General features: G+C 44.2%; 2 non-coding genes across 2 annotated transcripts; one reads left to right on the forward strand and one right to left on the reverse strand.

The window, feature by feature from the left end:
* Positions 1-7,848: 7,848 nt before the first annotated feature.
* On the reverse strand, positions 7,849-7,922 carry TRNAN-GUU (transfer RNA asparagine (anticodon GUU)). The gene has a single exon. It is a non-coding gene; the product is annotated as a tRNA-Asn (tRNA).
* Positions 7,923-19,952: 12,030 nt separating this feature from the next.
* On the forward strand, positions 19,953-20,026 carry TRNAT-AGU (transfer RNA threonine (anticodon AGU)). The gene has a single exon. It is a non-coding gene; the product is annotated as a tRNA-Thr (tRNA).
* Positions 20,027-26,935: the final 6,909 nt, after the last annotated feature.

Raw genomic sequence — 26,935 nt, forward strand, 5'->3', positions numbered from 1 at the left:
CCCGTGAGACTGAGGATTTGGCGGATTTGAGTTTTGCCGCGGTTCCCCAGGTCAAGATGGAGGCTGGGAGACGGACTTGAGGTGCGGCCCGCTGCAGTAGAGCGGAGGCGGCGGCCCGGGTGGCCTGGAGGCGGGGCCGCAGACCACAAGGAGGAAGAGGTGCTGGTCGCAGCCGGGGCGGAGGAGACTGAGGTAGGCCCGGACCAGCGGCGGCACGATTCCCTGGCCCCCGTCCTGGTTTTCTCCTCCCTCCCTCCCTGTGGTGGCCGGGGCCGGGAAGGGGTCAGGGGTGCTCCATGGGCTGCGACAGGTGCGGGACTTGGCAGGCCTGGGGCCCGATAATAAGAAGTGGACCGGAGACCGATGGGGAAACCGCCTGAGCGGAATGAGGCTGCTGCGGGCTGAGATGCAGGACAGAGGTGTGGGGCCTGCCGGGGAGTGATCGGCCCGAAAGCCAAACCAGCGGGTTTGCTCTGCAATCCGGGGCCTAAACAACACATCGCCTCGATATGACGTAAAAGCAGACAAGCAGCAACCACAAACGTGTGCTGGGACAAGCGGTTGGTTACCAAGAGATGAATCTGAACCTTCTGGGCCCGTGAGCGAGTGAAAGAATTTGTGGTGGAATGCCGCCTGCCCTAGTACCAAGGCCCGAACCTGCTTAGTGCTTTTGAGATCGGGTGCAGTCACGGTGGTATCTATGGCCTAGGCAGCAAAAGCTGCTGTTTCAGTCCTCTTGTGCTAACATAGCCTACAGACCTGGAGACTGCTATTCTCAACCACACCTGCACAGTTCCCTTCAATAACTGCCCTCCTTCACAAACCTTTTACGGAGGGCCAAGCAGACCCCATGTCTTGCACTAGCTTTGCAACCGCTTACTTTGCACTTACACACAGTCTCAGACTGCTGTTTCTTTAGGGCCCAGCACTAGCAGCAGCAAACCAGCTCACTACCAGCAGCCTATTTTTTTCACACAGTGCCTAGCCTTGCTTACCACTGGGCTCGAAACAACTCTCTCAGGCCGCACACATCTCTCTCCGGCGGGGCTGCCGGACACCACTCAGCAGCTAGTACTCCCTAAGTCTCCAGCTCTCCCTGCTGGCCTCAGTACCATACCCTATAATACCATTTCCTTTCCTAGGGATTCTGGAAAGCAGTGGTGGAACAAAACTTGAGCGTGGGCCCCTACAAAGTACCTTGAAGAGGCCCCCTCCCCATAGTCCCAGTAAGGGGCCTGCCACACATGCACAGTGTACTCGGGGGCCCCCTACACTGCAGGGTCTGCAGGGGCCTTTGTTACACCACTGCCGGGGAGACGGGTTCTTTTCAAGTGGAGCTCTGACTACAAGTTTCCTTTTTTCCAAGCACAGAACCCCTCATATGCAAATACTGCCCATGCCCATTGCCGGGCCCCGTGTGCTCATACAAGAGAAAGTGCAACAGGAGTCTTGCCTGAATGCTGTCTGGGTCCAGGGTCCCCATTGCCAGCGGCCTGGCTCTCGGCCTCGCTCTGCCTCCTGCTCACGGGCTGGTGAGGACAGTGAAAGGAGGGAGCCCCTCACCAGCCGCTTGCCGCAGCTCCACACCGACTGACAGAAAGCAAAGCCTTAGGTAGGAGTCTCCTTGCCTGTCATAGGGCAAATGCTGCCTACAATTTGGGCTGAGTGGAAAGTGAGGACCAGTAATGGGCCACACAGTGTAAGCGCAGTGCACAGGCTGGTGAAGTCTGCTCAGCTGCCGGGCTAGCAGAGTTTTTGGTCAAACTCTGTACTTCAAGCAGAGTGCCAAAAACTCTGTTAACTCCGCCAGTGGAGTGGAGCTCACTGCCGACCCCTACTTAACACTTTAGATATGGTGTTGTGAGTTTACAAATAGCTTTTGCGTTAATCTCTAACTGAGTTTAAAATAATGGAGATCTGAGGTAACTGGCCATCAAAAAGTCAAGCATTTAGTGAAACAAACTTCTGTTGCAAAGCAATTACAACTCGCTAGTAAGATATTGCAATTTTTATATCCACAGTGCCTGCAAATCAAGCAGTTGTCGGCCCAGTATCATTATTTTTGGTGCAAAAGGTATGCGAAACTCCAGGATGTACTTGAGTGAGTGTGCTACTTGTTCTCAGAATGGCTGAACCTTAGAGAGGCCCGCCTAATGTGATGTGCTTCTCCAAGTGACCCACAGCTCCTCCAGCATCAATGGTATGCAATAAGGTACATGCGGGGAAGTGGGTTTGTGTGTATTGCCACCCAAACCACATTTTGAACTGCATTTTCCTACTCATGACCGAGACAGAAGAAAAGTGAATATCCCTTCCAAGGTATTCCCATTTCTTTGCTCTGATCCATTTTGTTGGAAAACTGGACTAAAGAGAGACAAGACTTCTCTGGCAAGGCAAACGCAGGATTAATCACAACAGCCAGGAGACCAGTCACCTGCATAGAGCTGAAAAATGATCTCAAATGACTGCTGGCAACCAACCTTTTATACAGCCACAAAAATGCTGACTTATCAATATTATCCTAAAAAACAATAACAAGTCACAGAATAAAAGGTTATTAATATGCTTTCAAATAAACACCACGTCTCCAGCATCCTTAAACTCATGGCCACTATGTAGAGAGCCATGCAGGCTCTACAATACTTTGTTGCCCCGCGAGGTCTCGGGGGGCCGGCTTCGGTCCGAGTTAATAAATAAGGAGGAGGTCTGTGACCCGGCAGTTCCTCATGTACACTACGAGGTGTTGTGTCTTTGTGTGTCCCATCGCAGCCCCATAGCACGAAGGCTACAGTGGTAATGAAGCGGGATCAGGACACCGCAGTCAATTCTGTCTGCTTCAAGCAAAACCGGCGTTGGAAGGGGCGCGCTGCAACGTTCACATATAATCGTCAGCGCTGGGGAAAGAAGAGTGCGGCCCGGCCTACCTCGTCGCTGCACTGTGCGTGCGAGGTACACCAGTCAAGGGTGGAAGGTCACATCGGCCCGCTGCCGGTGATCAACACCCTCTACTGATATCTGTGGTGGTGAGATTTCCTCACATTTTATTCTTTCCTAAGCATCTGCTTAAGGGGGCTCATTCCATTCCTTGTTGTGTTTCCAGTCAGCAGGGATGTCATGCACTAAAGGCAGCTTGTAGAGGCTGGATGTTGTGCCTCTTGAGCTCATTGCCCACAAGCACGGAGAATACTTTCTTAAATATGGTTTTGTCCCTAGTGGCCATGGCATGAATGATAAGGTTAGTGATCAAATGCCGAGTGTGAGCATAACGAAGGCGCTCGGTCTCTGGAATGTCGAAATCACCTAACACTGCAACAAGGTCTTGGTGACTGTCTTATGAAGCATATCAGAAATCGTACGACACCCTGTCCCTTCAAAGTCGCAAAGCTATACTTTCAAAGGTAGGTGTTGGCATGTTGATGGAGGATCGGAGTATACAAGAATGGATACATTGTCATCCTGTGTAGCAAAACACAGTTATCCCAAGCTCGCAGCGTGGCGCTCACAGGGGTAATGAGAAAGGCATCAGCATGCCTCTGAGGATTTTGAAAGCAGGTTAAGGTATGAAGTTGAGCATGGAACATTCTGTTACAATTGTCAGACGAGCAGCAGGGTAACATTGAAGGGTGATTGGTGTTGCCATCCCTCCTGCCTCCTAAGGCTAAATCAGTAGATTTTGAAAAATCCTAGGTGTTCTGCCCTTCCATATAAAGTGTAGCGGTTGCTGTTGAATGTGTTTTAAGTATGCCCTGTCAAGACAAATAGGTAGAACTGAGAACATATATAGCAACCGTGGTAGAATAGACATTTTGATTGTATTGATACTGCCAGCCCAGTAGAGGAGATGACTCCCTCATTGGCTTAAGTCCTTTTGTATACCCACCAGTAGTGGAGGGAAGATAATAGAAAACAAATCTCCATGGGGGGTAGTTATTATAAATGACAATATATTTAGTGGACTTTTTAGCCCACTTCAAAGGAAAGTAAGCTTTCAGAATTGCCACTTCTATAGTAGGCAAAATGAGAATGAGCACCTTGGATTGGTCTTTGTTTATTTCATACCTGGAAGCTTCTTTGAAAGACTCGAGCAGAGCTAAAACTGCCGGGAGGAGTTAGTCTGTTGACCCCAGAAATAACAACACATCATTTGCATAGACCAAAATGTTATATTCCTGCACCTCAAACGTTATACCAGTTAGTCACCAAATCAGTTTGTGTTCTCAAACAGTCTAATGGCTTGATGAAGAGAGTGAATAGTAGTGGAGCTAAAGGCTACCCCTGTCTTGTGCTCCTATGTAGCACAAACAGCACAGAAATCTGTCCATCAGAGTTAACATTGCCATCAGCTGTGCATAATTAGAGAAGATCATTCTCAAGAAAATAGGTGAAGCACAGAAAGGACCAACCAACCAGGTCAAACACCTTTTCAGCATCCAAAGAGAGAACTACTGCCAGCATTTTCTTTAAGTGGGCATTTCCAACCAGGTGGACTGTGGCAAGAAAATTGTCATGAGTCTGGTGCTGCTTAACAAAGGCACTCTAATCAGAATGTACCAAAGACAGAGATAAATCCACGAGGTGAGTAACTAGAGTTTTAACATACAACTTTGCTTCTATAGTAAGGAATGTAAAGGGGCGATAAGATGTGCAGAGCTTAGGGTCTTTGCCAGCCTTCAGGAGGACTGTGATAAGGGTTTTTCTCATGGTAGGCATTATTGAGCCCACTCCAGCCAAATGATTGAAGAGGGAGACTAATTTGGAAGCCGACTGAGATGCAAATGTCTTATACCATGGAAGCGTACAACAATCTGGCAAAGGGGCTTTTCCTAACTTCTAAGATTTCATGGCCTGTTTTACTTCTTTGGGTTGGAATGGCTGTTCCAGAGATTCACACCAGTAACACATTAGCTTGGGAACCCTAATCCCATCTAAGAAGCTCTCCTGCTCTTCCAGAGAGCTTGATTCTCCTGCTTAGAGAGCAGATTAGAGGTGAGAAAACTATTTTGATTTGTCTAAATTTTCAGTACGAATAGCCTCATTGCTAAGGGATCTCCTCAATATATTATTTCTGCTGTCTGGACCTTAATATGTTAATGAAGTGAGTCTGAACTTTGTCCCCAGAGATATTGGAGTGCTTTTTAAGATAGAGAAGAGCAAGCTCCATCTTGTTAGTCATGTGCCACATTCCAAATCTGTAATCTCCTGTTCTGGTTTGTCTGCCTCCAACTTGTAAAGGCATAGATTTTCCACAGCAGCGAATATGGAATGAACCCCTGACCACTGCCTTGAAGGCAATCAAAACCCCACCAGACAATATCTTCCCACTCTCATTAATTTCAAAATATATGTCAATCTGTTCATCACCTAATAGTGAGGGGAAAAGACACCAAACCCCCTCTGCTGCACAGACACCCAATCTACCTAAAACACAGCCAATGCAGAGTCAGAGGCGGAAGTCATTCCAACATCAACCGTCCTGGTTTTGGACATGACGTTTATTCCATGCACTGGAGGAGCGTGTATAGTTAGTAAGCTTTGTTTCATAGTCTCCCTCCTGGTCCTTCGGCAAAAGATGTGCTTCTTGAAAACATGTTACGCCTGGGCCATATCTCTAATATTGTTCCAAACAGACTCTTGTTTATTAGGTGCATTAAGACCTTTTACATTAAGGATAATTATCTTAACCATCAAGCCTGTTTGAGATAAAGACCAGAGAAGTTGGTGTATAAAAATTTAGCTGAAATCTGTAAGACTTAGATGATCCCCAAACCCCCTGAGTAACAAAGCCCAAGCTGAATCATAAGGAAAAACAAAGATAATAAAGGTGTCCAGGACAGAGACAGAAGGCCCCCACCAATTGCCACATCCATAACAATAAAGGTGAGCAGGAGAGAGACAGGAGGTACCCCCTCAAATGTCACTTCCAGAGACAAAGAGAGGTCTATGACATCTCCGAATATGGGGCAAGAGTAACCCCCCTTACCAGACTCAGCGGTCACTGGACGGAAATCATCTCCCCTCTTCATCACTAGCTCAGCAAGTGTTACCATTCATGTCTTCCCCTACTCAGGCCCTAGCCAGATATTAAAAGAATAAAATGCAATAGCATTTCCCCATTTCCTCACTTATAACCCACTCCCTGTGTCCCACAAAAAACACACAATGTAAGCAAGACAAAAAGGGAAGAGAGGTTCATCAAGTAGGTGCTGGTCACTGTATAGATATGCAGCATCTCTTCACAGATTCAGAAAGGGTGCCAAATCAAGGTAGGAAGAGTTCTTGATCCTCTGGGCCCTGTGGCAGAACACTGCTCCATCGTGGGTGGCTCCAACCTGCTGAATCAGACCCCCGGGCCTTGATCTACTGTTCTACTTGCATCTTGCAGATTCTAGCTTCATGAAGGTAAGGCGGAGCAGGCAAGCTGTTCCTACAACCTCAGTGACCACATCAGTTGTCACCCAGTTCAAAGGAGAAGCAGAAAATGTAAGTCCATCCGTACCTTAGAGGAGAGGATGTGGTGCTGTGGCCAGAAATGTCCACTTTGGAACTTGAGAATCAATCTCAACTTTGGCTCAACATCATATGATTCTGGACAGATAATTTAAAATTGTCATGATGAAAAAAAAAATGAATGTGCCCTTGTATATAAGGGTTAAAGTACCCCCGGCTGTACATTATAAGCAAATTGCAGGTCTCTGACTGCATAGAGGAATGAGGCCGAAGGGCAAGTTCTTTTATAAAGTTATGGAACTCCACAGTGACATGCACTATCCTTATAATGTGCTCCAGCAGGTACTTTATCCCATATAATACATCTTTGTACCATCAAATTTCCCAGCAAATGGCTTTAAACTTTGGTGCACAGCTCCTTCATATGAAAGAGTGAACATGTTTGGAAGCATTAAGAATAACAATAAAATCTGTAGTGCAAAAATAAGCACATTAAACACCTGTTAGATATCTGTTTTGAACAGATATTAGAAACAGTCCAATTAATACATGTCGTTTTTTTTATTTATTTTTTAAAGCTGCAGTAGCTCATAGTGTGTAGAAACATGCAGAAAGATTCTAGCTTTTCTCCAACTATTTAAGGAGTGCATAAAATAAACGTTCTCTCTGTTTGTCAATGTAAGCTAAGACAATGAGTAAAAGATGATCAACCTTCTCTTTTTACTTGCCTTAAACAGCTGTTTCCGTTATGCGCCATGACCAGGGCTGCCTTTCACCTTGGCTTCTGGCTCTGTGGCATTGTGAGGTCAGTACTTAATGGTGATAACTCAAAAACTTTAATTCTGCCATCTTTTCTTCACGTCACAAGTCGCCCATTAGAAAGAAATTAGAGAAAGGCAAAGGATAAAGGGATTACAGAATCCCATGTCATATAATGTAATTGGTACTCATATAAAGTGCTCTAATATCTTCGGGTCAAGTTTGCGCTATATATAACAACAAAAAAACAAATAAATATAAAAATACATAGCAATTTATTTCCGCTTTTGGGTACCTTGAACAAGGTTGTGAGCCCCACTTTCACTAATTGGAATGGCCGCTCACTGCTCATTGTCGTGGCGCATGCGCCTTCCTGTGCGTGTGGAGTATTGCTGCAGTATTACATCACACGTCTGTTTGCCAGGTGTGTGCTGGGCACTCTGCCACCAGCAACTGCAACATACCATTCTTAACTGGCAAAGGAAACAGTGCAAGCGTTTCACGTGTCTAAAAAGGTTCTCAAGGCTGACAGTTAAAATGAGTTAAAATGAGTGAGAAACTTACTGTGCACTCCTTTGTTATGCCGATTTTGGCATTTTCGCCGATTACGCTAATTAATAAATAACAGCAAATAAAACTGCACGTCCCTGGGTGGGCTTGAACCACCAACCTTTCGGTTAACAGCCGAACGCGCTAACCGATTGCGCCACAGAGACGGATGTTCACTGCTTTCTACACTATTTTAAAAGTATATTCCTGAGCTAATGTTGTCGTTGGGTACAGTGGATATGTAAGATGAGATTTAGAACACAGTGTTAGTAAAACAGAGTAAGATGAACGGGTTCATCACATGTTTCTTCCATTCCAGTGGCCGCTCTCTCCCCTCTGCTGCCTCGTTCATGTATACTCAATATCTCCAGCTCACGCTGCTCGGCTCGCCCTTCATTATCTCTCTTTTACTAATACAACGTTTTAGGTTAGTTTTCGGACTAATTCTTCGTTCCTGAACCAGCTTTGGATAAGGAAACCCTGCAACAGTGTCTCATATTCTCGAGAAAAATCGGACAATGTGTCTGGGCCGAGGGAACCGCAACAGCACCTCAGACAAAAAGAAACAGCAACAATGTGTCGGATAGTGGAAAACTGCATCAAAGTATCAAGGTTAATGGAACTGTAACAACATCTGAGACAAGATAAAACTGCAACACTGTTGGAAAGTAGAAAACTGCAACAACGTTTCAGCTAGAGGAAACTGTAACAAAGCGTCCCACAAGAAACTGTATCAACCTTTAGAACAAGAAGAAACTGTAACAAAGACTCACGACACAGAAAACTGTAACAAAGTCCAAGAAAGAAGAAAGTAACGAATCCTCAGGCAACAGCAAACTGTAGCAAAGTAAAAACAAGGGAAAGAAACTGCACCAACATCTCAGACTAGAGGAAACTGTAACAAAAGGCTCACACAAGAAAACCCATCCCAGACAAGAGGAAACAGTAACAAAGGCTCATACAACAGGAAACTGGAATCACACCTCAGAAAGGAGGACACTACGATGTTTACACCAGCAGCATTGTGAGAAACAAGCAGATATTTTTATCTGTTTTCCATTGCCCCTTAAATTGCTTTTTAGGTAGCCAGCAGTTGGGGTGTAGGGGAAGCACCCTAAACCACACTCCTAACAACGAGGGTCGTTATCCACGAAAGCGGAACAACACTTTCATGAACAACGACCCTGCTTTCCTCTGCCTTAACCACACATGTCCAGGACAACGAACATGCGCGGTTAAGTCAGAGGAAAACAGACTCCGGATCGGAGAAGATGTGGTTAGGTAAGTGGGACTGGGTAGGGTTGGGGGTTAGTTTTAGGGGTAAGAGATGGGGGTCATGGTAGTTTTAGTTTTTTAGGGGTGGGGGTCGAGGTAATTTTAGGTTATAATGGCAGATGTGGGGGTTGGGGTAGTTTTAGGGGCAGGGTGGGGGGTTGGGGTAATTTTAGTTTTTAGGCGCGGGGTGGGGGGTTGGGGTATTTTTAGGTTTTAGGGTGTGTGGGGGGCAGGTAGTTTTAAGGGCAGGGGTGGGGGGTTGGGGTAATTTTAGTTTATTGGGGTGGGTTAGTTTTAGGGGCAGGAGTGGGGGGTTGGGGTCGTTTTAGGGGCGGGGTGGGGGGTCGAGGTAGTTTTAGGGGTGTGGATGAGGTGCTGGGGTAGTTTAAGTTTTAGGGGTGGAGGTGGGGGGTCGGTAGTTTTAGGTTTTCGGGGCAGGATGGGGGTTTGCAGTAGTTTTAGTCATGGAGGTTCGGGGTTTAGTGTTATACACCATCCTACAGAGGAGTAAACAGACACCCAGAGAATTCTGAAGGGGCTGGGAAGGTCACCAGTGTAAGGTGGAGTGGATTTTTTTCTGGTTTTTGTAGAACAACTGCAGGCACAGGGTAAAGTCTCACAAACTATATAATAAAGTAGGGACTTTTAAAAAGTGTTGGAAGACTTTTACAAAAAGTGCAGCAGCCCTGCTAGGAGGTTGAAAAGTGCCTTTACTGTCCCACTAAAAGTGCTACACCCTGGTAGAGAATTTGGAAACTGCTAATGCAAAGTGCTGTTACAATAATTTTAAGCAGTTTCAACTGTCCTGAACTTCCAGCACTGTTCCATTAAAAGATCTGAACTTGCTGAGAAACTTCCCAATGGTACGACACAAAGTCCCTCAGCTGAGATTGCCAGTTCTGCCTAACCCATGTATCCTCCAAACCTCATCTAGGAACCACCCACCAAACTGGGACTTCGTCAAGGGATGGGGAAGCCTCCCCATATGGAAGCAAGCTCCCTGTGTGCTCCTGGGCAGCCAGTGCATATCAAGGAAGTCTCTTTATATCTCAAAATGTAGTTGTAGTTATTCAGACAGACTTACAAGGGCCAAGTGGTCAAAAAAGTCAAACTTAGCACTTTGTATGAAATTCATGTACTAAAACACAGCTACACATTTCATAGCTATCTTCAAATTGGAGTTACTCTAGTCACCTGATTTATACATCTCTTCTTTAAATTGATAACATGTAAACATTTCATTTTTCCAAGTGAAGCCAAAGATGCTCATTCAAAACCTAACTTGCCCCAGACTCTACCCTCCTTGCACTAGTGGTCAAAAAACATCACACTGGATACCGTGTGTCACTTTTAACCTTCACATGAATTCATTCACAGAACACACCAGACAGCACTGGTGATTGGTTCTGCTTTCCTCTTCCTACACCAGGGCCATAGATACTTGTTCCTACAATTAGTTGATGACGTACTGCCTTTATAGCAGTCAAGGTGTTTTTTCTTAGAATACTGGTACTGTAATCCTGAACTTGAAATTGGATAACCAAATATAAACACCCCAAAATAGAAAGGAAAAAGACTTAAGTGGGTGAAACCTTCATGCATGGAGCTGGGAAACTTAAATTCTAGGGGTGACGTGCCCTCAACCTTTAAGCACGTTCTCTAGCTGCCCAGTGGCTTCCTAAGTGATACATATGATGTGCGAGGTGTTGTTATGTCACTTCCAGGGGTGCTGTTTCCCATGGTGCCGTTTACTGAGAAGACACAGGCTCTAATTCCAATCCCGTCTACTTCTATCACTCCCCACTTGCATCCCGTGGAAGTCAGAATGTTCCATCTCTGGGCCGAGGGTTTGTGATGTAGGAGACATCGACAGTAAGCCGCAGCTGTGGTCAAGCAACAAAGGTTGTCTTTAGGGGGCACTTGGTGGCTTTGTCCAAGGCTAAGTTTGCCAGAAGTAAATACATGCACTGGCGATCCACGTCCAGGCGTCGGTATCACTTTAAAGATAAAATACAAAATGTAATTCCACAGTTAAAGGTGGCGAACTACAATATGACTCAAGATGCGAGCAACATCTGGTACTAAACTCTGCGTTGTTCTTTGGGGCAGACAACTCAATGGGCTGAGGCTCCTGCAACCGAGCACAAGTTAACACTCCAGTTAGGTTCGTTGGCGGCGAAATTCACTGGAATAATGGGGGCTGTCTTTTTTTTTTTTTTTTTTTTTGCAATTTCCGCAGGAAAAAAAATCTTTGACTTTACTAAGTGCCCCGGAGCTTCCTTTGGATCTTGGCAGCGATCGCGGGTTCCAGGACGTACTCAAAGACCAGCATCTTCAGCCTGGATGATGAGAAAAGGAAATAAAAGGGGGATCTGTATTTTGAAAGTGGCAAACGTCTGTCCACTGACAGTGCGAGTCGGCAAGACATCCCCTAAATGTGGCACAAGGGAAGCGAGTGTGTGAATTCGTCTTCTTTTCCCATTTCTCACACTCGTCGGTTCTACCATGTTTCCGCAAATGAGAAGGGAGAAGATAATCCAATGTAGCATTTCTAGCGGTAAAACTCTGTCCTGGCAAGTGTTAGGAGTGTCATGAGTCGCTGTTTTCTGATTGGCTAATCTCAGCGTTCCTACGCACTCACCGCTGCGCGCAGCATGATATAGCAGACCTGACGCCGTAACCAGAGAGCAGCAGAGTGGCGCAGCGGAAGCGTGCTGGGCCCATAACCCAGAGGTCGATGGATCGAAACCATCCTCTGCTAGAGTTTTCTCTTCCTATAATTTTTCATTTTAATCTAATCGGGGTTCATGGTTAAATATTTGCGCTCTTCAGTTGTTATTTTTCTTTGTACATATTTTCAAGTTACTTTTATTTTTCCCTGAACAAGCACCATTTCTAAACGTGCAGCTTGCTGCAGGAACAGTTGTGCCCACAGAGTACAATTGTATGGAGTAAGAGTAATGCCTTTTGTTTACTAAACTGAGAAGCAGTAGAAGGGCGTTAAGAAACGATCAAAGAGCACGAGATGTTTGCAGTAAATACACCATAATGTGCTCTAGGCTGCAGCTCAACGCCTGTTCACAAGGGTTCACTGATAACACAACAGTAAGAGAAGCTAACAGTTCTTTAATACAAACAGGGCCGGCTCATACATAGGGAGATGGCCATGCCACCCCAGTTTAGACCCAGCCATATGGAAATCAGTCTTGACCGTGTTCCCCAGGAAACAGTCCAGCCCGAACTGCCAGGCCAGGTCTTCCCTGGACTGGAAACAAGCATCCTGGGACCAGTTTCGGGGTATCACCCCTCCTCAGCCAGGAACAGGGTCCAGACTGATTTGCATATGGCTAGGTCCAAACTGGGGTGGCATGGTGAGCAAAAGAATTGATGGATCTAACCCAGATCAGTGACTGGGGGGTGAATGTTAGATTGGTTCCGCATTCTGTCCGTCAAATGTGTTTTATTGGCAATTTTAGTTTAGCAACACACACAGCATTTGGTTCCCTCGACTCGTGTTTTCAGAAACCTTTTGTTTGTCTTTCCTAAAAAAAAATGAACAGATGATGGCACGTTCGTTTCTAAACACACGGCATTCACACTCAAATGTTGACATTTTAAATTTCAGTCCCTTCTGGACACTGATATTAGTAGCAGCGCATTATATTTTTCTATTGCCTCAGCTCGCGTTTTCAGAATGTTCTTTTTTTTTTCTTTTCTTCTTGCACTGGTGGTGAAATGTATTTGTATGTTTTCCTTTTTATAAAGCACACCTTTACTTTAGAATCATGGGTGTTATGTTCTTGTTTTATTAAAGGGTTTGGACCCTCTTACACGTGGCTATGGCTGCTCACAGCGGCAGATGAACAACCATTCAGCTATCTCACTCAGTGGTGGTGCATGCAGTGAGACTTATAAAACTTTTGCTAACTCTCACTATTGTCTAATAGTCCCAGCGACCCTCTACAAGGTCACATAGGTTTGGGGTCCATTCGTGGTTCGCATTCCACTTTTGGAGTATATGGTTTGTGTTGCCCCTATCCCTATGTTTCCCCATTGCATCCTATTGTAACTATACATTGTTTGCACTGTTTTCTAAGACTATACTGCATATTTTTGCTATTGTGTATATATATCTTGTGTATATTTCCTATCCTCTCACTGAGGGTACACTCTAAGATACTTTGGCATATTGTCATAAAAATAAAGTACCTTTATTTTTAGTATAACTGTGTATTGTGTTTTCTTATGATATTGTGCATATGACACTAAGTGGTACTGTAGTAGCTTCACACGTCTCCTAGTTCAGCCTAAGCTGCTCTGCTAAGCTACCATTATCTATCAGCCTAAGCTGCTAGACACCCTATACACTAATAAGGGATAACTGGGCCTGGTGCAAGGTGCAAGTACCCCTTGGTACTCACTACAAGCCAGTCCAGCCTCCTACATTGGTTGTGCAGTGGTGGGATAAGTGCTTGAGACTACTTACCACTCTTGTCATTGTACTTTTCATAAGAGAAAAATATACAAAACAAGGTCAGTGTATATACACATAGCCAAAAAGTTTTGCATTTCCTCTTTTCACTCTTTTCTAAGTGCTGAAAAGTACTTCTAAACTTTCAAAAAGTTCTTAAAAGTTTAAAAAGTTTTTTCTGTCTTTCCAAAAAGTTCTGAAAACTTTTTTCTCTTTTTCTATCACTTTAACTCTCTCTAAAAAATGTCTGGCACAGGAAAAAATGTTGAACTGTCCAAACTTGCATATGATCACCTTAGCTGGAAAGGAGCAAGGAGTCTCTGCATAGAGAGAGGTTTGAGTGTAGGGAAGAATCCTTCTTTAGAACTGTTAATTAATATGCTTAGAGTACAGGATAAGGCCATAAGTGCCCAATCTGTAGAAAAAGTAGCTAATGGTTCTCAATCTGATCCAGGGACTCCCCCAGGAAAAGGTTCAGGAAATAAACTTCTCAGCCTGCCCATTACTAGACAGTCTAGCATAGTTGGTACAGAGGTTGAATCACACCATACTAATGGTGTGCTCTCACATTATACTGGTAGCCAAGCTGTTAGGGTGCCCTCTGTAAGGGACAGGTCTCCTTCTGTTCATTCCCATCATACCTCTGTATCTAGAAATGTCCCTCCCACCCACCCTGATGACAGATTGTTAGAAAGGGAGCTCAATAGATTGAGAGTGGAACAAACCAGACTGAAGCTCAAGAAGCAACAGCTGGATTTGTCGTCCTTATTGTATCATTCTTTTAATTTGTTTTTTTTTATTTCAGTGCTCTTGTTGTTTTTCCACCACTGTAAGGCGCTCCAGGAACAAGCAGTGATGAATGAAGGTAAGCCTTACCCCAATGGCTTCATTTAGGGTGACTCTAGTCTGTTTGGCCGGGGCTCACACTGAGCTTTGCTGTCTACTACTAGGTTAGAAGGGAGCTGCTCCGGTTATTGGTTTTACAAAAACTTTCTGAGTATTGGGAAGTGTGTGTACAGTTTAATCAATTTCACTGAATGAATGCTCCTTGGAGAAGAAATGTTTTTACATATTTTAGTGAGTATGGTTGCTGTTGTGCACCATAATTGAATAGTATGTAGGGAAGTTAAATATTCAGACAGGGATACCAATTGTAAATACATTTGTGTTCAGGGCAGAAGCAGGAGGTTTCAGTCACTCATTGTGGGGCAGGAAGCTTTATTTTGTCTCTTTCTATTTCACTTGGATGTAAATCGTTCACACTTCTCCATGTTTTGTCAGTGCTACAGTGTGGAGATAATCCTGCTGTGACGAGGCACAAGGATCAAAGGCTGTGTGGTTTTAGTTTGGATTCTCATATGGGCCTGTAATTAGGATACTTACAAAGGGAAACTGGGGAAAAGTAATATTGCAAACAAGATAGGCATTACTGTTGTTTTTAAACACACACAGCATTCGCGCTTAGATGTTGGCATTTAAGTTTTGTTCTCTTCTGGGCATTTATGTTAGTTGTGGCGCAATAATTTTTCTTATTGCCTCAGCTCGTATTTTCAGAATGTTCCGTTTTTTTGTCTTTCCTTAAAAAACACAACTAGATAACGGCAAGTTTATGTTGGACCATACATGGCATTTGCGCTCAAATGTAGGGATTTCACATTTATGAGCACACCCAGGGGCATATTTATGCTCTGATTGCACCGAATTAGCATGATTGTTTTTACTCTAATTTGGTGCAAAACTAACTCCATATTTACACTTTGGTGCTAGACCTGTCTAGCGCCAAATTTATGGAGCTAAAGTCATTTTTTGGAAGTGGAGACCTACCTTGCCCTAATGAGATGCAAGGCAGGCGTTCCCGTGCAAAATATGACTCTATGGCCTTAACGCCATATTTCGGGGCATATTTATACTCTGCGGCATATTTATACTCTTTTTGCACAGAATTAGCGTCATTTTTTTAACTCTAATTCGGTGCAAAACTAACTCCATATTTATACTTTGGTGCTGGACCCGTCTAGCACCAAGGCCCTGATTTATACTTTTTTTGTGCCGCATTAATGTAATTTTTTGACAAAAAAGGGGCAAAAACGTACAAAATATTGGCCCTTATTTATACTTTTTGCTGCAAAACTGCACTAACACAGTTTTGCACCAAAAAATTTAGCACCGGCTTGCACCATTTCTGTGCACCAGCCTGTCACCATATTTATGGAATGGAGTGCAGTTAACCTTTCCAAAGAATTTTCAAATTATGTTTGATCCTTTGGAGCTAGAATTTTTTTTTGTATTTGTGCAGTAATGCATCAGATGATCGATTAAGTGATGTGAGATGTAATTCCGCAATTATGCGGAAAATGCAGCTGCCTCCGAAAACACATAATTCCATTGTGCCTGATATTGGCCTCCCAACATATTTACATGATAAACTACAACTGGAGAAAGGTCAATCTCGCATAGTCCTGGAAAATCCCATAAAGAAGTCTAAAACACAGAACCAGTCCTTAATCCAAGCAATGGGCCCCTCGAACCATGTCATTTTTGTACCAGCGACACTCATGTTGAATATAAAAGGAATATATTTTAGGCTGCACCTGTTCTGCACAACGCTGTCAATGCCCCTGGTCATGTGCTGTTATATATGTGGGTCAGAAGGTAACCCAGGTACCGTATAATCCGTGGCACACGTACATTTCGGAGACTCGTTTTAGGCGTGGAATCAGGTCTCAACTCTGACAGAGAGTTGGAATTCTTTCTTGTTGACTAAAGATGTCTCTTACATATTCATGACATTGAAGTTGGTTAAGCTATTTGTCATTACCGTCATCTGCTTTTTTGTCTGAAAAAGATGATATTTATGGTTTATATCTGTTTCCCATTTCCAATGGGGATTTAACATTGAGTTATGAATCAAAATCCTTCAACAAAGTCATCAGGGAACATACTATGCATTTTTTAGTTTTTACACGGTTGGGTATTTTTGATATCATTTGAATTAATTTTTCTAACATCTGTATAATACAATTCCTTGCCTTTAGAGTTTAGGTTATCGATTTAATGAAGAGGGACTAATCATGTGTCAGTCCGATTACGTGTGGTGATTTAGCCCAATTCCCCTTCACATAGGGACTGGACAGTTGTTTATAAGATGGCCAGTTTAGGATGAAATGGATAATGGTCATTCGTATTGTAGCCATAGTTCGGAGCTCTGTAGGCTTCCGAAGTATGGGTTTATCTTATATTTTCCATTGACATGGGATTGCCGGAATGGCATCATTATTATTATATATATTTTTTTGAAGTGGCATCCGTTTAGTGCACTTCGTTATTTTGCATTAATGGATTTAATCCTTACTGTTTAAATCGTGGCAGTACAGCCGATAAACAACTGTGCTCCCCCAAGCCATAGTTCGTGGTGACTCTGACTTCCAAAATCAATGGTAGTCTGTTTTTTAGTTTCATGGCATTGCGTGTGGTTGTATCACTGTGATTTTCGGTAGTCCGTTTTCCAGTTTCATGGCATTTCGTGTGCGTTCTTAACCTGCGGTCCTCTTGACTTCCGGGTCACAGACGCGAGACACGGGAGTCGCGCACTCGCGTCTCCCTGTTCCTTTGGTTTTTTGAGCATATTGGAATTTTACTTCAAATGCGGTGAGTACCGGTTTATTTGTGATTGTTGTACTTGTGATTGTTCAAACAACGTCGGTTTTTGATAGGAGACTCGGTCATGGTCTCGTACTAATTTGGCATGTTCTCAGCAGCCTCCTAGTCTCTATTCACGGTGTACTTTAAGCGTTGTTTAATTTCTCAGGATGCTTTTTTATATTTGGACTGGAGATTAATACTATGAGATATTGTGAGGTTGGCTTTGGTCCAATGGCATTTCTTAACTTTGTGATCATATTACTAGAAGATGTTTGCTAAATAAATCGTGTTTGTTCTGCTTGGTTTCACGTTAGATCTGGATGGTGGACAATGGCTGATATACCTGATATTCGCTGATATGTGGATCTAATACTAATATGGATATGGAAAATCGTTCCTTTTAGGATATGGACCTTGTCAAAGTAGGTAATTAAAGTGTGTTATTGTTGACCCATTTCTACGTTGAGCAGCTTTTGAGCATGGAGCTACAATATTTATTACTTATCGTATTTTCGTTGTTTATTTCTTTACGTGTGCACACATTGCAGTTAGGACTTCAGTCCACAACTTGCTTACCAGATCCAATTTGATGGACATTTGTTGATGACGTATAAAGTGGGTCAACCCTATAAAATTAGGAGGTATGACTTCCAATTGTTATAGCATGATGATCGACACAGGGGTGTATCTCTCGCATGGATTTCTGAGTTTGTGGTCGGTGCACGCCATTGGTTGTCTTTCCTTCGACTATGTAGTTTGTCTTCTCATTTTGTGATTTAATTCATGATTTGTGTGTTTGCGGGTAGACAAACCTATTGTCTCTTCCTTTGGGTCCTATTCCACGTTTTGGGTGATTCTTAAACACAAGGGACACTTTGTGGCTAATGCTTCGGCCAATTTTGTTTGGGTTCCAATTGGAGTTCTTTACTCATTTCTTACTTCTATAATTTCAAGGACTAAGTTCTAGTATTTTGGTTACTAACTCAATGAATACATTTACAATTTTAGCCCTGAAGAAGTCGTTTGGGATTTGAACGAGGATTTCCCATGACGAAACACGTGTTGGCTTGAGTTGTACCATTATGGAGGTGTTTTCAAACACGGCTTGAGTTGTACCATTATGGAGACATGTTTAAACATATGAGAAAACTATTCAAAGCACCGAATAAGAATGGACTTTTCAAACGTGTATTAAAAGTGGATACTTGATTCTCTTGAAATTACTTACTGATTGTATAAACAAGTTTTTGTTAGGTGTGCCGCACTATGTACCATTGTTTGTTGGGTTGTTTAAACCTGTAAGGGATGGGTGTGTTCCCTTGTGCTGGCACCCTTTCTTTCTTTTGCTCTCATTATTGCTTGAATTGAATTTGTGCCATTCATGATCCTGAGCGCCTATACAACCCCAAGTTCTCACCCCACCATTAGAGTCCTACACATATTCTATCTGCCAAACTTCTTCTCTGCTGTAGCGGATTAGGTGCGCCACACACACCTCCTGCAAAACAATTCAGATGTTTTATGAGGGGGCAGAGCAGAGAATTGTGGGTTAAAGGGAACACCTTCCGGTTTGGAAAGTATAAACTGTGTACTGAAGGGCATCATAGAAGCAAGCAAGTGATTAAGGTCTGGCGGGGGAGGGGCCGCAGAAAAAATGGTGCAGGAAGTACAGGGTTAGGGACTCAGAGCCTAATGTGTGACAGCGGCGGTATGGAAGGAGCTGGGGTGTGCGGAGAATGTGCAGCACACTGAGCATGCGCGGTGCTGCCGAGGAGAGGCCAGTCTTATTCTGGAGCATAAAAGGGCAGGCGGGGTGTGGAACGGTTCTAGTCTTCAGTCCATCTTTCCCTGGAGTTGCTCATCCTGCCGTTCTTATGGTGAAGCGCCTTCAGTGCCATTCATTGTACAATGTACGTGTTTTATTATGATCGGTTCCTGGTATGTGCAAGATGTGCTTCAGCTCAGAATTGTTCCAGCGCCTCAATGCGCTGGCGAGTGAAATATGATGATGTACAAATGCTTGACTCACAACCACAGGCAGACACTCTCGTGAGACACCCGAGTAACCCACACTACACAGCAGATAACATGTGGCCGGTTAGTAGCTAATTATATTAGACATCGGGCCCGTTTTTTTTTCACTTTTTGCCTTTTTAGGTCATTTTATTAGAAAATTAACGTATGCAACTTAATCGCTTAAAGTAACAGCACATAGGGCTGTTGTTTATTCTTTTATACAAGTGATCTCTGGTGGCAGATGGTTTTACCAGAAACTCTTTATAGCCATTGATGGGTAACAGGACCCTCCTGTTGCTGTGACTCCAGCCTCCGCCATGTTTTCATGGGCCTCTCATAGTGCACGTTTTGAAGCGCTGTTTGAATCCGGGCTGCATGACCCTAGGCACTTTCACTCGGAGAGTGTCGAGTTTTAGATGGGGTGGCCAGAGGTCACGAGAGGTGTAGGAAGGAGCGCGTGGGTTATGTAAGCCTTAGTTTAATTATATTGCTTACATTGGTAACCTTTATCATTGCACTCTAATATTGTTGTGTTAAATGTAAGTTTTGAGCACTTCGTCTACCCCTGTATGGCGTTCACCCATTTGAAAACATTAGAAAATAAGAACATATAGGTATGTATAGTGAGTGATAAGCATTTTTCATGACCTATTGTGTATTTTTTTCCATTCCATTATCAGGATTTCTTCTCCGTCTTCTTTTTTGTTAGAAGGTAAAACAAAATAGCAAAAGTATGCATAGTGTACCTTTGACACTTACACCCTAATCTCTATACAAAAACACTAATGGGCAGGGCGCTGTGGCTTAGTTGGTTAAAGCGCCTGTCTAGTAAACAGGAGATCCTGAGTTCGAATCTCAGCAGTGCCTTTTAAAAAAATAATGTTTTTTCCTAACCAATAAAACCTACTGTTTTGAAATTTTCAAAAAATGTGTTGTCTGCTTACCCTGTTAATACTCTTTTTATAGTTGTCACAGGTAAACCATAATCCTACTTGAAAGCTAAAAACACGTTTTGGTATTTAATTGAGCATCTGCTGTCCCCCCCAACCACGATTATCTTTTTCAAATCCAACCGGTGTGGCATTGTGAAGTGAAAACAATATCCCAAGCTGCACCCACATCATTGTACAGTCGGGATGGCATTAATATTGGTGAGCCAAATACCAAGAGTGCATAATTCTGACTCGACATCGTGGCTCGTCTATGCACTACCAGACACTCCCTGCCTATGTATCTAACTCTTGCATGTTCTTCCTTTCTCCCTGTTTTTCCTGTTTAGATCTTCATCCGTCTTACTGCTTTGCGTGTTTGACCCTGTCTTGCTCTTGGTGAATGTCTGCTGCAGAAACATAAGTTCTGGTTCCTGAAAATGAGCGCCGGTGCCCAAGAGTAAACTCCCAGCTCAAAATAAGCTCCAGAACCAGATAATTACAGCACAGGCAGCCGCAGTGCAAGCTTCATCAGGAAAAGATGACCAGATGGGGTGCACTATATTTTATCTTTAATCAAGTTCAGTACAATATGAAGAAGAAGCAACTGCCCAGCACTCTAACCCAGTTACGTAACAAGAATTGAGGGGCGTAGCTGCAAAGTTCATGAAGGGGGCTCCCTTTCAGACTCACTCACGAGTTCTCAGGCTAGGGTCCTCTTCTGAGGGGGGCCATAGAGCTTGCCCCCGGCACCGCTGTGACCTTTGTTACACCATTGCTTCAACCCTCTCACACTGCGCCTTGTTTTCTCATTCCTCAACCACCTGTTCCAGCATGGAATGCGGGGACATTCCATACGTATCTCATTCCCAGAGAAAATACATTCACCTTATCTGAAAAGACTGTGGATAGGCCAAAAGTGATGGAGCGGTGCAGAAGGAGCAGTAATAAAACCAACAGAAAACAAGCATTTTTACAACTGGACAGGGTGCACAGCACAAGTAAGGCCTTGTCTGGAGTACTGGGTACATTTCTAAAGGGCTCCTTTGGAATAAGCTGTCTAACCCTCGCTGCCTCCCCTGGTCATTTGATTTCCACTTTAGAGACCAATCTATCCTATTATGGCCAAACCTTGAACCACTTCTGAAGTGTTGTGTCTAGTTCTGCAGAGACCTCTTAGGGTATTGAGCCAAGTATACAAAGTTCCATCTATTTTTTTGGTAAAGTTTTCAAAACCTCTCCAGGAGCATTGATGCTACTTTTAAAGACTACGTCTGGGATAATTTATCCGGATCCGGTGGCCGCCTATGGTGTATTGTGGCTGCTACTGAAGGGTTTATCAATCAATCAATCAATTTGTAAAGTGCGCTACATACCCGTGAGGGTATTAAGCGCTGGGGGGGGGACTGCTACTGCTCGAAGAGCCAAGTCTCGAGGAGTTTTATGAAGGAAAGAAGGTCCTTGGTCGGTCATAGATCTGGCGGGAGGGTGTTCCAGGTCTTGGCGGCGAGGTACGAGAATGATCTGCTGCCGGAAGATTTGCGTCGGATGCGGGGGATGGAGGCGAGGGCGAGGTTAGCGGAGCGGAGATGTCGAGTGGGGGTGTAGAAGCTGAGTCTGTTGTTCAGGTATGATGGTCAGGTGTTGTGGAGTGCCTTGTGTGCGTAGGTGAGGAGCTTGAAGGTGATCCTCTTGTTGACGGGGAGCCAGTGAAGGTCTCTTAGGTGGGGGGGGGTGATGTGGCAGTGGCGAGGGAAGTTGAGGATGTCGGGTGGAGGCGTTTTGGATGCGTTGGAGGTGTTGGAGGAGTTTGGATGAGATCCTGGTGTACAGGGCGTTGCCGTAGTCGATTCTGCTGGTGACGAGTGCCTGGGTTACTGTTTTTCTTGTTTCTGTTTGGATTCATTTGTAAACTCTGCCAAGCATGCAGAGGGTGTTGTAGCAGGAGGAGGAGATGGCACTGACCTGCTTTGACATGGAGAGTGAGGAGTCAAGGGTGAAGCAGAGGTTTTGTGCGCTGTCGGTAGGTGTCGGTGGGGGACCCAGCGTGAACGGCCACCATGATTTGTCCCAGGTGGAGGGGGTGTGCCCAAGGATGAGGACCTCTGTTTTGTCTGAGTTCAGTTTTAGCCGGCTGTTTCTCATCCAGTCGGCGATGGCTTTTAGTCCCTCGTGGAGGTTGGTTTTGGTGGTGTGCGGGTCCTTGGTGAGGGAGAGGATGAGTTGGGTGTCGTCGGCGTAGAAGATGATGTTGAGGTTGTGCTGGCGGGCCACTTGTGCAAAGGGGCCATGTAGATTTTGAACAGTGTCGGGCTGAGGGATGAGCCCTGGGGTACGCCGCAAATGATGTTGAAGGCTTTGGCTTGGTACAGGGGGAGGCGGACTCTTTGGGTTCTGCCGGCGAGGAAGGATGCGGTCCATTCGATGGCTTGGTCCTGGATTCCTGCTGCATGGAGGCGGGATTTTAGGGTGTGGTGACAGACAGTGTCAAAGGCGGCTGATAGGTCTAGGAGGATGAGGGCTGATGTTTCTCCATTGTCGAGGTGGCTTCTGATGTCGTCTGTGGCGGCGAGGAGGGCGGTTTCGGTGCTGTGGTTGCGTCTGAAGCCGGACTGGGAGGGGTCGGGGATATTGTTGTCTTCGAGGTACCGAGTAAGCTGAGTCTTGACGATTTTCTCGATGACCTTTGCCGGGAAAGGGAGCAGAGAGATGGGCCAGAAGTTTTTCAGGTCCTTGGGGTCCACCTTTGGTTTCTTGAGAAGGGCGTTGATTTCAGCGTGTTTCCAGCTTTCCGGGAATCTTGCAGTTTCGAAGGAAATGTTGATGGCTTTCCTTAGGTGTGGTGCAATGGCTGCGTCTGCTTTGTTGAAGCAGACTGTTTATCTAGAGTATTGTGTCAGTTATCAAAGGTTGTTTTGGCATTTTGTATCATGTCCTAATGACACCATGAAGTTTTTCTTCTTGATCAAAGGCCGCCACTTTCATGTTTCCAGTGCAGCAGATATCATCTTGTTCTTGAAGCCACGCCTAAAGTATTGCGTCCAGTTGTAATATTTGTTTTACTACTTTAGCCCATACTTACAGCGTTGTTTAGTTCTGGCCGGTGCACTTGCAGTGTTGTTTTCAGTTTTGGAGCCAAACCCAGAGGCTGTCTTCATTTGTGGATACTGCATCCGGGGTGCTTATTCAATTCTAGAGGCTTCATCTGAAGTATTCTGAGTGGTGGAAAATCATGTAGTGTGTTGTGTCCAAATAAAAATCCTTCATCCATACTATTGTGTCAAGTTTTTAAGGCCACATATTCAGTTATGGACGCCTCACCTTAAGTTTTGTATCCAGTTCTAGAGGCTGCTGCTGAAATATTTTGACTGCCTTGGTACCCTCATCTGCAGGATTGTGTCAAGTGCCTCGCACCCCATCTGAAATATTGTGTCCAGTTCTTGATGCCTGACTTAGAATTTTGCTACAACTCTTTGAATGTTTGAGTACCGCATCTTGCATATTGAGCTATTTCTGTAGGCCTCCCTGGAACATTGTGTTCAAATATGGTGGCAACATTTTATTGGGAATATCCCTGGTGGTCAACTCTGGAGTCTGTGCCCAGTTTTGGAGGCCTCATCTGGAGTAAAGTACCAATTTCTGGAAGCCACAGCTAAAGCGCTAAAAGCACTGATAGGATTCTCGTCTGGAATATTGTACTTGGGTTTAAAAGACAGCTCTGTTATAGTATGTTCATTTCCAGAGGGCTTATGAGAAGTTGTGTGTCCATTCATGGAGACTTTGCTTGTAGTACTGCTTTCAGCTCTGGTTGCTTTGGAATACTGCATGCACCTGTGTTGGCATAATCTGTATAGCTTCCTCAACTTTTCTTGGCTTCAACCAATGTGTTATATCCTTTGCCTAAAACTATCTCTGGAATAGTGTGTGAATGTCTGAAAGCTTCATGTGGAGTAGTACTACTACTTTCAGAATCCACATCTGGACCATTGTGTTCAGATCTGAAGGCCATATCTGATGAGGTATATTCAGGTTTCGATCTACACCTGATGTCAAAATTCTGTTCTAAATGCTTTGTCTGTAATACAATCCTACTGATTAAAACCACATTTAGAATATTACGTTTAAATTCTCTAAACTTCTGATGCAGTATTAAAATTTGTTAGAAACTGCACCTTTTTGCATGGTCAACCCCTTCTTTTGCTCACTGGTATTGCTAGTGTTTGAATTCTGCGCACTGGGATACTACTCTCGAGTTCCTACTGTATGTGCTCTGATCCCTTAAACATGGCAAACCTGGATCAACAAAAACCGGCATATTTACCTTTCCAGTAAGGCCATAGTATAGTGTGTGGGAAACTACACTAGTAACATGGAAAATACAGTGTTACCTGTGGACTTCAATACCCATTGTGCTATTTACTAGGCAGACAAGGGAAAAATATGGCTTTAGACCTACAAGTGTAGCCTGACTAATGCAACTTTCATACCTACATGGAAACTAGGAGTAAGATAAATTCTGCTCCACTGGTGGAGTTGGTGACATTTTGCCGCTCCGTGTTACGCTTGCAACGCAGAGTTCTTGACAAATTCCTCCAACCTCCGTGTGGCGGGATTTTTCTCATTTGCGTTTCATCAAATTTAAGTTGGCGAGCACGAATGGGAGTTGGCATCCTTTAGCATGGGTGATGGGGGGCACCCAGCAAGATTTTCTCACTGCGAACAGTGGCAGGCAGTCTCAACCATTCACAGTAAGAAAGCTGAGGCTTGAGTAGAAAATCTATTTGAGCGGCAGCAAAGTTAACTTAAGTAGCAGCTCCCTATGGCCCACAGAGCATGGTGCTGTTCACAACGATTTACAGTGTGGAATTGTCTCCCGATGCTAAAAATCAGCATGAGCACCACAACATGCCAATTTCCACCCTTTTGCTGAACTCAGCAGAATCTCACAAAGTTTTTTATGTAACTCTGTGGACTTCTGCAGAGTTAAACTCCACAAGTTCCACCCACCTCAAATGTAACCCTGGCAAAATAACTAGGGGAGTGTGAAATTCTTGCAACTTGAGCATTTATGTGAAATGCAAAACTGGTATTTGTCTCTGTATCTGGGTGCAAAGTGCAGATTCATTTCATTGTAAAACTAATGCAATTGTGCAAAAACAACAAAAGCACAGCGAAAAACAGCTGCTCATTCTATATCATTTGCATTTTCCCATGCATTTGTGCTTATTTTTCACCATGAGTGGTGGATTCAAGTTACATTTTATACAGCAAACAATGCATATTTCTGCAATGTGGGATAATAGGTAATAATTTGAATTTTGCATAGCAAGAGTAGTGCATGAATTATGACACTTATGCTACTTATGCCATTGTAATGGAAATTTTGCCTGCTCTTTAGAATAACTTTTTTTGACAGATAGAAATCCTACATTAAAAGATTGAGTAGATGTGATCAGAATCTTTCATTCCAGGTGCGGAATTGATGGGATTTGGCAAATGCCCTTTACTCTTGTAAGATGGAGTTCTGTCTAAAATCCGCCAATCACATTGTGGTGAAATATTTCCTGCGAGGCTCCCAAAATGTGAGTGCAAGCAAGATTTTGCATCCTCTCACCATTTTCTAGCATGGGTAGTCGCAGGCTGCCTCTCAAGTACATTTGCTGCTTCTTGAGTAGATGTCGTACTTGAGCAGCAGCAAAAATCACTTCGAATGGCCTAGTGCCCTTGATCGCTGCCTGGTGCTGTTCAAGCAGATTTTTCAGATCTGCTCCCACTACTGATGCTAAATTGCAGCACCAACAGCACAACATGCATATTTCTGCCTGTTGGCGGATCTTAGCAGAATCTCACAAAGTATTTACATAATTCCGTTGAATCCCACGGACTGAAGTTCCACTAGTTCTGCTTACAACTAATATTGAGCAAGTCATCCTAAACAGGACTTGTAGTCCACAAGGTAGCCTGCTTAGTATTTAAAGGGGACCATTTAAGGATCTCATGTTGGCATGTTCCTACAGCGACTAGCCTCTAAAACCTATTTTCACTGCACAGGAATGTAACTGATACTACGAGAAAACTAAAAAGCAAGTAAAATACTACTTTTGCTAACTCTAGTTTGGAATAAGCTACATAAATTATTCAACCACTGCTGTGCATACTTATTAAAATTTAATTCAATAGTGAATTTCAATTTTCTAAAAATAGACAGGAAAGGTAATATTTAAATACTTAGACTTTGCCTGTCTGAATCCCAAGTAGGCTAATTAGCATTAGCCTGCCAGCAACTTCCCTGTTAGTTTTTTGCCCTGAATGGGGTATGCAAACTGTATCCAGAAACGGACCAATGGGTTGTACCTTTTAACATGAAGACCAGGATGTAAGGTATTCTGACTTACCTCAGCCTCAGGAAGGGCAGCTGGGGATGGTTCTGGAACTTCAACAACATGAAAGGGACCAGACTGACACCTATATATTAATAGTTATGAGTAAAGGGAAACTTGGGGGAAGAATATGCTTCTCCCATGTTGTTAGTTCTGGGGGAGGAGGTGGGGGTCCGCCGCCAGTCCTCTGAACCGCTATCTGGTGTCTTGAGACCACGGAACGCACCTTCCCCCGTAGGTCGTTCCTCCTCTTCCTGATGTCATCCCGTGTTCTTGGGTGCTGTCCCACTGCGTTGACCCTATCCACAATTTTGCGCCATAGCTCCATCTTCCTAGCTATGGTGGTGTGCTGCACCTGTGCTCCGAATAGCTGTGGCTCTACCCGGATGATTTCCTCCACGATGACCCTGAGCTCCTCTTCAGAAAACCTGGGGTGTCTTTGCAGTGCCATGGGTGGTGTGGGTGAT

Source organism: Pleurodeles waltl, chromosome 12, assembly GCF_031143425.1.
Source record: "Pleurodeles waltl isolate 20211129_DDA chromosome 12, aPleWal1.hap1.20221129, whole genome shotgun sequence".
Classification (NCBI taxonomy): Eukaryota; Metazoa; Chordata; class Amphibia; order Caudata; family Salamandridae; genus Pleurodeles; species Pleurodeles waltl.